Source organism: Carassius carassius, chromosome 1 (assembly GCF_963082965.1).
Source record: "Carassius carassius chromosome 1, fCarCar2.1, whole genome shotgun sequence".
Taxonomy (NCBI): Eukaryota; Metazoa; Chordata; class Actinopteri; order Cypriniformes; family Cyprinidae; genus Carassius; species Carassius carassius.
In genome coordinates this window covers 9,978,626-9,994,130 of record NC_081755.1, presented here as the reverse complement: position 1 = coordinate 9,994,130, position 15,505 = coordinate 9,978,626, and the positions used below count along the sequence as shown (strand labels likewise).

Below are 15,505 nucleotides of genomic sequence, written 5' to 3'. Positions count from 1 at the left end.
TCCATCCTTTTGCCTACTAATTGCTTTCCACTGTTATTTTATTCAAGTGATTTTCCTGTTTTGAAGTAACTTCACTGTGATTGTAAACTATTGGTGTCCCTGCTTCAACACGGTGCATCTGTAAGAAAGGAGCAGAGGCCGTGAAAGGCTTTCAGCACCGACTAGGCTAAAAAGCAAGAAATGTTAAAGCGGCTGAATTTGGACGTTCACGCAGCATCACTTTGCACAGCCACAGCAGTCTTCCAAAAAGATCTAATGGCAGCAATGGGATTCGAACCCACGCACCCAGAGATTGGAGCCTTAATACAGCGCCTTGGACCACTCGGCCACGCTACCCTGTGTTCCTACGCTCTCCGGCTCGGTACGACCGGTGGAAAAGTTTCTTTCCATTCCTTTTTTCGCCTTCCACCTTCCGGAAGTAGAGGCAACGCTACCACACTAAGCCCTTTTCAATGAGTAAAACTGTCTGTTTCCAACCTTTTGCCTACTAATTGCTTTCCACTGTTATTTGATTCAAGTGATTTTCCTGTTTTGAAGTAACTTCACTGTGATTGTAAACTGTTGGTGTCCCTGCTTCAATAAGGTGCATCTGTAAGAAAGGAGCAGAGGCCGTGACAGGCTTTCAGCACCGACTTGGCTAAAAAGCAAGGAATGTAAAAGCGGCTGAATTTGGACGTTCATGCAGCATCACTTTGCGCAGCCACAGCAGTCTTCCAAAAAGATGTACTGGCAGCGGTGGGATTCTAACACACAACCCCGAAGAGACTGGAGCCTTAATCCAGCGCCTAGGACTGCTCGGCCACGCTACCCTGTGTGCCTGGGCTCTCCGGCTCGCTACGACCGGTGAATAAGTTTCTTTCCATTCCTTTTGTCGGCTTCCACCTTCCGGAAGTAGAGGCAACGCTACCACACTAAGCCCTTTTCAATGAGTAAATCTGTCTGTTTCCATCCTTTTGCCTACTATTTGCTTTCCACTGTTATTTTATTCAAGTGATTTTCCTGTTTTGAAGTAACTTCACTGTGATTGTAAACTATTGGTGTCCCTGCTTCAACACGGTGCATCTGTAAGAAAGGAGCAGAGGCCGTGAAAGGCTTTCAGCACCGACTAGGCTAAAAAGCAAGGAATGTTAAAGCGGCTGAATTTGGACGTTCAAGCAGCATCACTTTGCACAGCCACAGCAGTCTTCCAAAAAGATCTATTGGCAGCGGTGGGATTCGAAACCCACGCCCCCGAAGAGACTGGATCCTAAATCCAGCGCCTTGGACCGCTCGGCCACGCTACCCTGTGCTCCTGCGCTAACCGGTTCGCTACGACCGGTGGAAAAGTTTCTTTCCATTCCTTTTTTCGCCTTCCACATTCCGGAAATAGTGGCAACGCTACCACACTAAGCCCTTGTCAATGAGTAAAACTGTCTGTTTCCAACCTTTTGCCTACTAATTGCTTTCCACTGTTATTTGATTCAAGTGATTTTCCTGTTCTGAAGTAACTTCACTGGGATTGTAAACTATTGGTGTCCCTGCTTCAATACGTTGCATCTGTAAGAAAGGAGCAGAGGCCGTGAAAGGCTTTCAGCACCGACTTGACTAAAAAGCAAGGAATGTAAAAGCAGCTGAATTTGGACGTTCATGCAGCATCACTTTGCGCAGCCACAGCAGTCTTTCAAAAAGATGTACTGTCAGCGGTGGGATTCAAACCCACGCACCCGAAGAGACTAGAGCCTTAATACAGCGCCTTGGACCACTCGGCCACGCTACCCTGTGTGCCTACGCTCTCCGGCTCGATACGACCGGTGGAAAAGTTTCTTTCCATTCCTTTTTTCGCCTTCCACCTTCCGGAAGTAGAGGCAACGCTACCACACTAAGCCCTTTTCAATGAGTAAATCTGGCTGTTTCCATCCTTTTGCCTACTAATTGCTTTCCAATGTTATTTTATTCAAGTGATTTTCCTGTTTTGAAGTAACTTCACTGTGATTGTAAACTATTGGTGTCCCTGCTTCAACACGGTGCATCTGTAAGAAAGGAGCAGAGGCTGTGAAAGGCTTTCAGCACCGACTAGGCTTAAAACCAAGGAATGTTAAAGCGGCTGAATTTGGACGTTCATGCAGCATCACTTTGCGCAGCAAAAGCAGTCTTCCAAAAAAATTTACTGGCAGTGGTGGGATTCAAACCTACGCCCCCAAAGAGATTGGAGCCTTAATACAGCGACTTGGACCGCTCGGCCACGCTACCCTGTGTTTTTGCGCTCTCCGGCTCGCTACGACCGGTTGAAAAGTTTCTTTCCATTCCTCTTTTCGCCTTCCACCTTCCGGAAATAGAGGCAACGCTACCACACTAAGCCCTTTTCAATTAGTAAAACTGGCTGTTTCCATCCTTTTGCCTACTAATTGCTTTCCAATGTTATTTTATTCAAGTGATTTTCCTGTTTTGAAGTAACTTCACTGTGATTGTAAACTATTGGTGTCCTTGCTTCAACACGGTGCATCTGTAAGAAAGGAGCAGAGGCCGTGAAGGACTTTCAGCACCGACTTGGCTAAAAAGCCAGGAATGTAAAAGCTGCTGAATTTGGACGTTCATGCAGCATCACTTTGCGCAGCCACAGCAGTCTTCCAAAAAAATGTACTGGCAGTGGTGGGATTCGAACCCACGCCCCCAAAGAGATTGGAGCCTTAATACAGCTACTTGGACCACTCGGCCACACTACCCTGTGTGCCTACGCTCTCCGGCTCGGTACGACCGGTGGAAAAGTTTCTTTCCATTCCTTTTTTCGCCTTCCACCTTCCGGAAGTAGAGGCAACGCTACCACACTAAGCCCTTTTCAATGAGTAAATCTGTCTGTTTCCATCCTTTTGCCTACTAATTGCTTTCCACTGTTATTTTATTCAAGTGATTTTCCTGTTTTGAAGTAACTTCACTCTGATTGTAAACTATTGGTGTCCCTGCTTCAACACGGTGCATCTGTAAGGAGCAGAGGCCGTGAAAGGCTTTCAGCACCGACTAGGCTAAAAAGCAAGAAATGTTAAAGCGGCTGAATTTGGACGTTCACGCAGCATCACTTTGCACAGCCACAGCAGTCTTCCAAAAAGATCTAATGGCAGCAGTGGGATTCGAACCCACGCCCCCGAAGAGATTGGAGCCTTAATACAGCGACTTGGACCGCTCGCCCACGCTACCCTGTGTGCCTGCGCTCTCCGGCTCACTACGACCGGTGGAAAAGTTTCTTTCCATTCCTTTTTTCGCCTTCCACCTTCCGGAAGTAGAGGCAACGCTACCACACTAAGCCCTTGTCAATGAGTAAAACTGTCTGTTTCCAACCTTTTGCCTACTAGTTGCTTTCCACTGTTATTTGATTCAAGTGATTTTCCTGTTCTGAAGTAACTTCACTGGGATTGTAAACTATTGGTGTCCCTGCTTCAACACGTTGCATCTGTAAGAAAGGAGCAGAGGCCGTGAAAGGCTTTCAGCACCGACTTGACTAAAAAGCAAGGAATGTAAAAGCAGCTGAATTTGGACGTTCATGCAGCATCACTTTGCGCAGCCACAGCTGTCTTTCAAAAAGATGTACTGTCAGCGGTGGGATTCAAACCCACGCACCCGAAGAGACTAGAGCCTTAATACAGCGCCTTGGACCACTCGGCCACGCTACCCTGTGTGCCTACGCTCTCCGGCTCGATACGACCGGTGGAAAAGTTTCTTTCCATTCCTTTTTTCGCCTTCCACCTTCCGGAAGTAGAGGCAACGCTACCACACTAAGCCCTTTTCAATGAGTAAATCTGGCTGTTTCCATCCTTTTACCTACTAATTGCTTTCCAATGTTATTTTATTCAAGTGATTTTCCTGTTTTGAAGTAACTTCACTGTGATTGTAAACTATTGGTGTCCCTGCTTTAACACGGTGCATCTGTAAGAAAGGAGCAGAGGCTGTGAAAGGCTTTCAGCACCGACTAGGCTAAAAACCAAGGAATGTAAAAGCGGCTGAATTTGGACGTTCATGCAGCATCACTTTGCGCAGCAAAAGCAGTCTTCCAAAAAAATTTACTGGCAGTGGTGGGATTCAAACCCACGCCCCCAAAGAGATTGGAGCCTTAATACAGCGACTTGGACTGCTCGGCCACGCTACCCTGTGTTCTTGCGCTCTCCGGCTCGCTACGACCGGTTGAAAAGTTTCTTTCCATTCCTCTTTTCGCCTTCCACCTTCCGGAAATAGAGGCAACGCTACCACAGTAAGCCCTTTTCAATTAGTAAAACTGGCTGTTTCCATCCTTTTGCCTACTAATTGCTTTCCAATGTTATTTTATTCAAGTGATTTTCCTGTTTTGAAGTAACTTCACTGTGATTGTAAACTTTTGGTGTCCTTGCTTCAACACGGTGCATCTGTAAGAAAGGAGCAGAGGCCGTGAAGGATTTTCAGCACCGACTTGGCTAAAAAGCAAGGAATGTAAAAGCGGCTGAATTTGGACGTTCATGCAGCTTCACTTTGCGCAGCCACAGCAGTCTTCCAAAAAAATTTGCTGGCAGTGGTGGGATTCGAACCCACGCCCCCGAAGAGATTGGAGCCTTAATACAGCTACTTGGACCACTCGGCCACACTACCCTGTGTGCCTACGCTCTCCGGCTCGGTACGACCGGTGGAAAAGTTTCTTTCCATTCCTTTTTTCGCCTTCCACCTTCCGGAAGTAGAGGCAACGCTACCACACTAAGCCCTTTTCAATGAGTAAATCTGTCTGTTTCCATCCTTTTGCCTACTAATTGCTTTCCACTGTTATTTTATTCAAGTGATTTTCCTGTTTTGAAGTAACTTCACTCTGATTGTAAACTATTGGTGTCCCTGCTTCAACACGGTGCATCTGTAAGAAAGGAGCAGAGGCCGTGAAAGGCTTTCAGCACCGACTAGGCTAAAAAGCAAGAAATGTTAAAGCGGCTGAATTTGGACATTCACGCAGCATCACTTTGCACAGCCACAGCAGTCTTCCAAAAAGATCTAATGGCAGCAGTGGGATTTCGAACCCACGCCCCTGAAGAGATTGGAGCCTTAATACAGCGACTTGGACCGCTCGCCCACGCTACCCTGTGTTCCTGCGCTCTCCGGCTCACTACGACCGGTGGAAAAGTTTCTTTCCATTCCTTTTTTCGCCTTCCACCTTCCGGAAGTAGAGGCAACGCTACCACACTAAGCCCTTTTCAATGAGTAAATCTGTCTGTTTCCATCCTTTTGCCTACTAATTGCTTTCCAATGTTATTTTATTCAAGTGATTTTCCTGTTTTGAAGTAACTTCACTGTGATTGTAAACTATTGGTGTCCCTGCTTCAACACGGTGCATCTGTAAGAAAGGAGCAGAGGCTGTGAAAGGCTTTCAGCACCGACTAGGCTAAAAAGCAAGGAATGTTAAAGCGGCTGAATTTGGACGTTCACACAGCATCACTTTGCACAGCCACAGCAGTCTTCCAAAAAGATCTATTGGCAGCGGTGGGATTCAAACCCACGCCCCCGAAGAGACTGGAGCCTAAATCCAGCGCCTTGGACCGCTCGCCCACGCTACCCTGTGCTCCTGCGCTAACCGGCTCGCTACGACCGGTGGAAAAGTTTCTTTCCATTCCTTTTTTCGCCTTCCACATTCCGGAAATAGAGGCAACGCTACCACACTAAGCCCTTTTCAATGAGTAAAACTGTCTGTTTCCAACCTTTTGCCTACTAATTGCTTTCCACTGTTATTTGATTCAAGTGATTTTCCTGTTTTGAAGTAACTTCACTGTGATTGTAAACTATTGGTGTCCCTGCTTCAATACGGTGCATCTGTAACAAAGGAGCAGAGGCCGTGACAGGCTTTCAGCACCGACTTGGCTAAAAAGCAAGGAATGTAAAAGCGGCTGAATTTGGACGTTCATGCAGCATCACTTTGCGCAGCCACAGCAGTCTTCCAAAAAGATGTACTGGCAGCGGTGGGATTCTAACCTACACCCCCGAAGAGACTGGAGCCTTAATCCAGCGCCTAGGACTGCTCGGCCACGCTACCCTGTGTGCCTACGCTCTCCGGCTCGCTACGACCGGTGAAAAAGTTTCTTTCCATTCCTTTTGTCGCCTTCCACCTTCCGGAAGTAGAGGCAACGCTACCACACTAAGCCCTTTTCAATGAGTAAATCTGTCTGTTTCCATCCTTTTGCCTACTATTTGCTTTCCACTGTTATTTTATTCAAGTGATTTTCCTGTTTTGAAGTAACTTCACTGTGATTGTAAACTATTGGTGTCCCTGCTTCAACACGGTGCATCTGTAAGAAAGGAGCAGAGGCCGTGAAAGGCTTTCAGCACCGACTAGGCTAAAAAGCAAGGAATGTTAAAGCGGCTGAATTTGGACGTTCAAGCAGCATCACTTTGCACAGCCACAGCCGTCTTCCAAAAAGATCTATTGGCAGCGGTGGGATTCTAACCTACACCCCCGAAGAGACTGGAGCCTAAATCCAGCGCCTTGGACCTCTCGGCCACGCTACCCTGTGCTCCTGCGCTAACCGGTTCGCTACGACCGGTGGAAAAGTTTCTTTCCATTCCTTTTTTCGCCTTCCACATTCCGGAAATAGAGGCAACGCTACCACACTAAGCCCTTTTCAATGAGTAAAACTGTCTGTTTCCAACCTTTTGCTTACTAATTGCTTTCCACTGTTATTTGATTCAAGTGATTTTCCTGTTCTGAAGTAACTTCACTGTGATTGTAAACTATTGGTGTCCCTGCTTCAACACGTTGAATCTGTAAGAAAGGAGCAGAGGCCGTGAAAGTATTTCAGCACCGACTTGACTAAAAAGCAAGGAGTTTAAAAGCGGCTGAATTTGGACGTTCATGCAGCATCACTTTGCGCAGCCACAGCAGTCTTCCAAAAAGATGTACTGGCAGCGGTGGGACTCGAAACCACGCCCCCGAAGAGACTGGAGCCTTAATCCAGCGCCTTGGACCACGCGGCCACGCTACCCTGTGTGCCTACGCTCTCCGGCTCGCTACGACCGGTGAAAAAGTTTCTTTCCATTCCTTTTTTCGCCTTCCATCTTCCGGAAGTAGAGGCAACGCTACCACACTAAGCCCTTTTCAATGAGTAAATCTGTCTGTTTCCATCCTTTGCCTACTATTTGCTTTCCACTGTTATTTTATTCAAGTGATTTTCCTGTTTTGAAGTAACTTCACTGTGATTGTAAACTATTGGTGTCCCTGCTTCAACACGGTGCATCTGTAAGAAAGGAGCAGAGGCCGTGAAAGGCTTTCAGCACCGACTAGGCTAAAAAGCAAGGAATGTTAAAGCGGCTGAATTTGGACGTTCAAGCAGCATCACTTTGCACAGCCACAGCAGTCTTCCAAAAAGATCTATTGGCAGCGGTGGGATTCGAACCGACACCCCCGAAGAAGAGATTGGAGCCTAAATCCAGCGCCATGGACCGCTCTGCCATGCTACCCTGTGCTCCTGCGCTAACCGGTTCGCTACGACCGGTGGAAAAGTTTCTTTACATTCCTTTTTTCGCCTTCCACATTCCGGAAATAGAGGCAACGCTACCACACTAAGCCCTTTTCAATGAGTAAAACTGTCTGTTTCCAACCTTTTGCCTACTAATTGCTTTCCACTGTTATTTGATTCAAGTGATTTTCCTGTTCTGAAGTAACTTCACTGTGATTGTAAACTATTGATGTCCCTGCTTCAACACGTTGCATCTGTAAGAAAGGAGCAGAGGCCGTGAAAGGCTTTCAGCACCGACTTGACTAAAAAGCAAGGAATGTAAAAGCGGCTGAATTTGGACGTTCATGCAGCATCACTTTGCGCAGCCACAGCAGTCTTCCAAAAAGATGTACTGGCAGCGGTGGGATTCTAACCCACGACCCCGAAGAGACTGGAGCCTTAATCCAGCGCCTTGGACCACTCGGCCACGCTGCCCTGTGTGCCTACGCTCTCCGGCTCGGTACGACCGGTGGAAAAGTTTCTTTCCATTCCTTTTTTCGCCTTCCGACTTCCGGAAGTAGAGGCAACGCTACCACACTAAGCCCTTTTCAATGAGTAAATCTGTCTGTTTCCATCCTTTTGCCTACTAATTGCTTTTCACTGTTATTTTATTCAAGTGATTTTCCTGTTTTGAAGTAACTTCACTGTGATTGTAAACTATTGGTGTCCCTGCTTCAACATGGTGCATCTCTAAGAAAGGAGCAGAGGCTGTGAAAGGCTTTCAGCACCGACTAGGCTAAAAAGCAAGGAATGTTAAAGCGGCTGAATTTGGACGTTCACGCAGCATCACTTTGCACAGCCACAGCAGTCTTCCAAAAAGATCTATTGACAGCGGTCAGATTCGAACCCACGCCCCCGAAGAGACTGGAGCCTAAATCCAGCGCCTTGGACCGCTCGGCCACGCTACCCTGTAATCCTGCGCTAACCGGTTCGCTACGACCGGTGGAAAAGTTTCTTTCCATTCCTTTTTTCGCCTTCCACATTCCAGAAATAGAGGCAACGCTACCACACTAAGCCCTTTTCAATGAGTAAAACTGTCTGTTTCCAACCTTTTGCCTACTAATTGCTTTCCACTGTTATTTGATTCAAGTGATTTTCCTGTTTTGAAGTAACTTCACTGTGATTGTAAACTATTGGTGTCCCTTCTTCAATACGGTGCATCTGTAAGAAAGGAGCAGAGGCCGTGACAGGCTTTCAGCACCGACTTGGCTAAAAAGCAAGGAATGTAAAAGCGGCTGAATTTGGACGTTCATGCAGCATCACTTTGCGCAGCCACAGCAGTCTTCCAAAAAGATGTACTGGCAGCGGTGGGATTCTAACCCACACCCCCGAAGAGACTGGAGCCTTAATCCATCGCCTAGGACTGCTCGGCCACGCTACCCTGTGTGCCTACGCTCTCCGGCTCGCTACGACCGGTGAAAAAGTTTCTTTCCATTCCTTTTGTCGCCTTCCACCTTCCGGAAGTAGAGGCAACGCTACCACACTAAGCCCTTTTCAATGAGTAAATCTGTCTGTTTCCATCCTTTTGCCTACTATTTGCTTTCCACTGTTATTTTATTCAAGTGATTTTCCTGTTTTAAAGTAACTTCACTGTGATTGTAAACTATTGGTGTCCCTGCTTCAACACGGTGCATCTGTAAGAAAGGAGCAGAGGCCGTGAAAGGCTTTCAGCACCGACAAGGCTAAAAAGCAAGGAATGTTAAAGCGGCTGAATTTGGACGTTCAAGCAGCATCACTTTGCACAGCCACAGCAGTCTTCCAAAAAGATCTATTGGCAGCAGTGGGATTCGAACCCACGCCCCCGAAGAGACTGGAGCCTAAATCCACCGCCTTGGACCGCTCAGCCACGCTACCCTGTGCTCCTGCGCTAACCGGCTCGCTACGACCGGTGGAAAAGTTCCTTTCCATTCCTTTTTTCGCCTTCCACCTTCCGGAAGTAGAGCCAACGCTACCACACTTAGCCCTTTTCAATAAGTAAATCTGTCTGTTTCCATCCTTTTGCCTACTAATTGCTTTCCACTGTTATCTTATTCAAGTGATTTTCCTGTTTTGAAGTAACTTCACTGTGATTGTAAACTATTGGTGTCCCTGCTTCAACACGGTGCATCTGTAAGAAAGGAGCAGAGGCCGTGAAAGGCTTTCAGCACCGACTAGGCTAAAAACCAAGGAATGTAAAAGCGGCTGAATTTGGACGTTCACGCAGCATCACTTTGCACAGCCACAGCAGTCTTCCAAAAAGATCTATTGGCAGCGGTGGGATTCGAACCCACACCCCCGAAGAGACTGGAGCCTAAATCCAGCGCCTTGGACCGCTCGGCCACGCTACCCTGTGCTCCTGTGCTAACTGGTTCGCTACGACCGGTGGAAAAGTTTCTTTCCATTCCTTTTTTCGCCTTCCACCTTCCGGAAGTAGAGGCAACGCTACCACACTAAGCCCTTTTCAATGAGTAAATCTGTCTGTTTCCATCCTTTTGCCTACTATTTGCTTTCCACTGTTATTTTATTCAAGTGATTTTCCTGTTTTAAAGTAACTTCACTGTGATTGTAAACTATTGGTGTCCCTGCTTCAACACGGTGCATCTGTAAGAAAGGAGCAGAGGCCGTGAAAGGCTTTCAGCACCGACTAGGCTAAAAAGCAAGGAATGTTAAAGCGGCTGAATTTGGACGTTCAAGCAGCATCACTTTGCACAGCCACAGCAGTCTTCCAAAAAGATCTATTGGCAGCATTGGGATTCGAACCCACGCCCCTGAAGAGACTGGAGCCTAAATCCAGCGCCTTGGACCGCTCAGCCACGCTACCCTGTGCTCCTGCGCTAACCGGCTCGCTACGACCGGTGGAAAAGTTTCTTTCCATTCCTTTTTTCGCCTTCCACCTTCCGGAAGTAGAGCCAACGCTACCACACTTAGCCCTTTTCAATAAGTAAATCTGTCTGTTTCCATCCTTTTGCCTACTAATTGCTTTCCACTGTTATCTTATTCAAGTGATTTTCCTGTTTTGAAGTAACTTCACTGTGATTGTAAACTATTGGTGTCCCTGCTTCAACACGGTGCATCTGTAAGAAAGGAGCAGAGGCCGTGAAAGGCTTTCAGCACCGACTAGGCTAAAAACCAAGGAAAATAAAAGCGGCTGAATTTGGACGTTCACGCAGCATCACTTTGCACAGCCACAGCAGTCTTCCAAATAGATCTATTGGCAGCGGTGGGATTCGAACCCACGCCCCCGAAGAGACTGGAGCCTAAATCCAGCGCCTTGGACCGCTCGGCCACTCTACCCTGCGCTGCTGTGCTAACCGGCTCGCTACGACCAGTCGAAAAGTTTCTTTCCATTCCTTTTTTCGCCTTCCACCTTCCGGAAGTAGAGGCAACGCTACCACACTAAGCCCTTTTCAATGAGTAAATCTGTCTGTTTCCATCCTTTTGCCTACTATTTGCTTTCCACTGTTATTTTATTCAAGTGATTTTCCTGTTTTGAAGTAACTTCACTGTGATTGTAAACTATTGGTGTCCCTGCTTCAACACGGTGCATCTCTAAGAAAGGAGCAGAGGCTGTGAAAGACTTTCAGCACCGACTAGGCTAAAAAGCAAGCAATGTTAAAGCGGCTGAATTTGGACGTTCACGCAGCATCACTTTGCACAGCCACAGCAGTCTTCCAAAAAGATCTATTGGCAGCGGTGGGATTCGAACCCACGCCCCCGAAGAGACTGGAGCCTAAATCCAGCGCCTTGGACCGCTCGGCCACGCTACCCTGTGCTACTGCGCTAACCGGCTCGCTACGACCGGTGGAAAAGTTTCTTTCCATTCCTTTTTTCGCCTTCCACATTCCGGAAATAGAGGCAACGCTACCACACTAAGCCCTTTTCAATGAGTAAAACTGTCTGTTTCCAACCTTTTGCCTACTAATTGCTTTCCGCTGTTATTTGATTCAAGTGATTTTCCTGTTTTGAAGTAACTTCACTGTGATTGTAAACTATTGGTGTCCCTGCTTCAATACGGTGCATCTGTAAGAAAGGAGCAGAGGCCGTGACAGGCTTTCAGCACCGACTTGGCTAAAAAGCAAGGAATGTAAAAGGGGCTGAATTTGGACGTTCATGCAGCATCACTTTGCGCAGCCACAGCAGTCTTCCAAAAAGATGTACTGGCAGCGGTGGGATTCTAACCCACACCCCCGAAGAGACTGGAGCCTTAATCCAGCGCCTAGGACTGCTCGGCCACGCTACCCTGTGTGCCTACGCTCTCCGGCTCGCTACGACCGGTGAAAAAGTTTCTTTCCATTCCTTTTGTCGCCTTCCACCTTCCGGACGTAGAGGCAACGCTACCACACTAAGCCCTTTTCAATGAGTAAATCTGTCTGTTTCCATCCTTTTGCCTACTATTTGCTTTCCACTGTTATTTTATTCAAGTGATTTTCCTGTTTTGAAGTAACTTCACTGTGATTGTAAACTATTGGTGTCCCTGCTTCAACATGGTGCATCTGTAAGAAAGGAGCAGAGGCCGTGAAAGGCTTTTAGCACCGACTAGGCTAAAAAGCAATGAATGTTAAAGCGGCTGAATTTGGACGTTCAAGCAGCATCACTTTGCACAGCCACAGCAGTCTTCCAAAAAGATCTATTGGCAGCGGTGGGATTCGAACCCACCCCTCCGAAGAGACTGGAGCCTAAATCCAGCGCCTTGGACCGCTCAGCCATGCTACCCTGTGCTCCTGCGCTAACCGGCTCGGTACGACCGGTGGAAAAGTTTCTTTCCATTCCTTTTTTCGCCTTCCACCTTCCGGAAGTAGAGGCAACGCTACCACACTTAGCCCTTTTCAATGAGTAAATCTGTCTGTTTCCATCCTTTTGCCTACTAATTGCTTTCCACTGTTATCTTATTCAAGTGATTTTCCTGTTTTGAAGTAACTTCACTGTGATTGTAAACTATTGGTGTCCCTGCTTCAACACGGTGCATCTGTAAGAAAGGAGCAGAGGCCGTGAAAGGCTTTCAGCACCGACTAGGCTAAAAACCAAGGAATGTAAAAGCGGCTGAATTTGGACGTTCACGCAGCATCACTTTGCACAGCCACAGCAGTCTTCCAAAAAGATCTATTGGCAGCGGTGGGATTCGAACCCACGCCCCCGAAGAGACTGGAGCCTAAATCCAGCGCCTTGGACCACTCGGCCACACTACCCTGTGCTCCTGTGCTAACCGGCTCACTACGACCAGTGAAAAAGTTCCTTTCCATTCCTTTTTCGCCTTCCACATTCCGGAAATAGAGGCAACGCTACCACACTAAGCCCTTTTCAATGAGTAAAACTGTCTGTTTCCAAACTTTTGCCTACTAATTGCTTTCCACTGTTATTTGATTCAAGTGATTTTCCTGTTCTGAAGTAACTTCACTGTGATTGTAAACTATTGGTGTCCCTGCTTCAACACGGTGCATCTGTAAGAAATGAGCAGAGGCCGTGAAAGGCTTTCAGCACCGACTTGGCTAAAAAGCAAGGAATGTAAAAGCGGCTGAATTTGGACGTTCATGCAGCATCACTTTGCGCAGCCACAGCAGTCTTCCAAAAAGAAGTACTGGCAGCGGTGGGATTCAAACCCACGCACCCGAAGAGACTAGAGCCTTAATACAGCGCCTTGGACCACTCGTCCACGATACCCTGTGTGCCTACGCTCTCCGGCTCGGTACGACCGGTGGAAAAGTTTCTTTCCATTCCTTTTTTCGCCTTCCACCTTCCGGAAGTAGAGGCAACGCTACCACACTAAGCCCTTTTCAATGAGTAAATCTGTCTGTTTCCATCCTTTTGCCTACTAATTGCTTTCCACTGTTATTTTATTCAAGTGATTTTCCTGTTTTGAAGTAACTTCACTGTGATTGTAAACTATTGGTATCCCTGCTTCAACACGGTGCATCTGTAAGAAAGGAGCAGAGGCTTTGAAAGGCTTTCAGCACCGACTAGGCTAAAAAGCAAGGAATGTTAAAGCGGCTGAATTTGGACGTTCACGCAGCATCACTTTGCACAGCCACAGCAGTCTTCCAAAAAGATCTATTGGCAGCGGTGGGATTCGAACCCACGCCCCCGAAGAGACTGGAGCCTAAATCCAGCGCCTTGGACCGCTCGGCCACGCTACCCTGTGCTCCTGTGCTAACCGGCTCGCTGCGACCGGTGGAAAAGTTTCTTTCCATTCCTTTTTTCGCCTTCCACATTCCGGAAATAGAGGCAACGCTACCACACTAAGCCCTTTTCAATGAGTAAAACTGTCTGTTTCCAACCTTTTGCCTACTAATTGCTTTCCACCGTTATTTGATTCAAGTGATTTTCCTGTTTTGAAGTAACTTCACTGTAATTGTAAACTATTGGTGTCCCTGCTTCAATACGGTGCATCTGTAAGAAAGGAGCAGAGGCCATGACAGGCTTTCAGCACCGACTTGGCTAAAAAGCAAGGAATGTAAAAGCGGCTGAATTTGGACGTTCATGCAGCATCACTTTGCGCAGCCATAGCAGTCTTCCAAAAAGATGTACTGGCAGCGGTGGGATTCGAACCCACACCCCCGAAGAGACTGGAGCCTTAATACAGCGCCTAGGACTGCTCGGCCACGCTACCCTGTGTGCCTACGCTCTCCGGCTCGCTACGACCGGTGAAAAAGTTTCTTTCCATTCCTTTTTTCGCCTTCCACCTTCCGGAAGTAGAGGCAACGCTACCACACTAAGCCCTTTTCAATGAGTAAATCTGTCTGTTTCCATCCTTTTGCCTACTATTTGCTTTCCACTGTTATTTTATTCAAGTGATTTTCCTGTTTTGAAGTAACTTCACTGTGATTGTAAACTATTGGTGTCCCTGCTTCAACACGGTGCATCTGTAAGAAAGGAGCAGAGGCCGTGAAAGGCTTTTAGCACCGACTAGGCTAAAAACCAAGGAATGTAAAAGCGGCTGAATTTAGACATTCATGCAGCATCACTTTGCGCAGCCACAGCAGTCTTCCAAAAAATGTAATGGCAGCGGTGGGATTCGACCCATGCCCGCGAAGAGATTGGAGCCTTAATACAGCTACTTGGACCACTGGGCCACGCTACCCGGTGTGCCTGTGCACTCCGGCTCGCTACGACCGGTGGAAAAGTTTCTTTCCATTCCTTTTTTCGCCTTCCACCTTCCGGAAATAGAGGCAACGCTACCACACTAAGCCCTTTTCAATGAGTAAAACTGGCTGTTTCCATCCTTTTGCCTACTAATTGCTTTCCAATGTTATTTTATTCAAGTGATTTTCCTGTTTTGAAGTAACTTCACTGTGATTGTAAACTATTGGTGTCCCTGCTTCAACACGGTGCATCTGTAAGAAAGGAGCAGAGGCCGTGAAAGGCTTTCAGCACCGACTAGGCTAAAAAGCAAGGAATGTAACAGCGGATGAATTTGGACGTTCATGCAGCATCACTTTGCGAAGCCACAGCAGTCTTCCAAAAAGATACACTGGCAGTGGTGGGATTCGAACCCACGCCCCCGAAGAGACTGGAGCCTATAACCAGCACCTTGGACCGCTCGGCCACGCTACCCTGTTTGCCTGCGCTCTCCGGCTCGCTACGACTGGTTGAAAAGTTTCTTTCCATTCCTTTTTTCGCCTTCCACCTTCCGGAAATAGAGGCAACGCTACCACACTAAGCCCTTTTCAATGAGTAAAACTGTCTGTTTCCAAACTTTTGCCTACTAATTGCTATCCACTGTTATTTGATTCAAGTGATTTTCCTGTTCTGAAGTAACTGCACTGTGATTGTAAACTATTGGTGTCCCTGCTTCAACACGGTGCATCTGTAAGAAAGGAGCAGAGGCCGTGAAAGGCTTTCAGCACCGACTAGGCTAAAAAGCAAGAAATGTTAAAGCGGCTGAATTTGGACGTTCACGCAGGATCACTTTGCACAGCCACAGCAGCCTTCCAAAAAGATGTACTGGCAGCGGTGGGATTCGAACCCACGCCCCCGAAGAGACTGGAGCCTATAACCAGCACCTTGGACCGCTCGGCCACGCTACCCTGTTTGCCTGTGCTCTCCGGCTCGCTACGACTGGT

The 15,505-nt window shown here is 47.4% G+C and overlaps 13 non-coding genes across 13 annotated transcripts; all 13 read right to left on the bottom strand.

Moving 5' to 3' along the window:
* Positions 1-1,200: 1,200 nt before the first annotated feature.
* trnal-uag (transfer RNA leucine (anticodon UAG)) lies at positions 1,201-1,283 on the bottom strand. The gene has a single exon. It is a non-coding gene; the product is annotated as a tRNA-Leu (tRNA).
* Positions 1,284-5,455: 4,172 nt separating this feature from the next.
* Positions 5,456-5,537, bottom strand: trnal-uag (transfer RNA leucine (anticodon UAG)). Its single transcript has one exon. It is a non-coding gene; the product is annotated as a tRNA-Leu (tRNA).
* An 864-nt stretch (positions 5,538-6,401) lies between these two features.
* trnal-uag (transfer RNA leucine (anticodon UAG)) lies at positions 6,402-6,483 on the bottom strand. The gene has a single exon. It is a non-coding gene; the product is annotated as a tRNA-Leu (tRNA).
* Positions 6,484-7,822: 1,339 nt separating this feature from the next.
* Positions 7,823-7,904, bottom strand: trnal-aag (transfer RNA leucine (anticodon AAG)). Its single transcript has one exon. It is a non-coding gene; the product is annotated as a tRNA-Leu (tRNA).
* A 1,337-nt stretch (positions 7,905-9,241) lies between these two features.
* trnal-uag (transfer RNA leucine (anticodon UAG)) lies at positions 9,242-9,323 on the bottom strand. The gene has a single exon. It is a non-coding gene; the product is annotated as a tRNA-Leu (tRNA).
* Positions 9,324-9,714: 391 nt separating this feature from the next.
* On the bottom strand, positions 9,715-9,796 carry trnal-uag (transfer RNA leucine (anticodon UAG)). Its single transcript has one exon. It is a non-coding gene; the product is annotated as a tRNA-Leu (tRNA).
* A 391-nt stretch (positions 9,797-10,187) lies between these two features.
* On the bottom strand, positions 10,188-10,269 carry trnal-uag (transfer RNA leucine (anticodon UAG)). The gene has a single exon. It is a non-coding gene; the product is annotated as a tRNA-Leu (tRNA).
* A 391-nt stretch (positions 10,270-10,660) lies between these two features.
* Positions 10,661-10,742, bottom strand: trnal-uag (transfer RNA leucine (anticodon UAG)). The gene has a single exon. It is a non-coding gene; the product is annotated as a tRNA-Leu (tRNA).
* Positions 10,743-11,133: 391 nt separating this feature from the next.
* trnal-uag (transfer RNA leucine (anticodon UAG)) lies at positions 11,134-11,215 on the bottom strand. The gene has a single exon. It is a non-coding gene; the product is annotated as a tRNA-Leu (tRNA).
* Positions 11,216-12,079: 864 nt separating this feature from the next.
* Positions 12,080-12,161, bottom strand: trnal-uag (transfer RNA leucine (anticodon UAG)). Its single transcript has one exon. It is a non-coding gene; the product is annotated as a tRNA-Leu (tRNA).
* A 391-nt stretch (positions 12,162-12,552) lies between these two features.
* trnal-uag (transfer RNA leucine (anticodon UAG)) lies at positions 12,553-12,634 on the bottom strand. The gene has a single exon. It is a non-coding gene; the product is annotated as a tRNA-Leu (tRNA).
* An 863-nt stretch (positions 12,635-13,497) lies between these two features.
* On the bottom strand, positions 13,498-13,579 carry trnal-uag (transfer RNA leucine (anticodon UAG)). The gene has a single exon. It is a non-coding gene; the product is annotated as a tRNA-Leu (tRNA).
* A 1,808-nt stretch (positions 13,580-15,387) lies between these two features.
* Positions 15,388-15,469, bottom strand: trnal-uag (transfer RNA leucine (anticodon UAG)). Its single transcript has one exon. It is a non-coding gene; the product is annotated as a tRNA-Leu (tRNA).
* Positions 15,470-15,505: the final 36 nt, after the last annotated feature.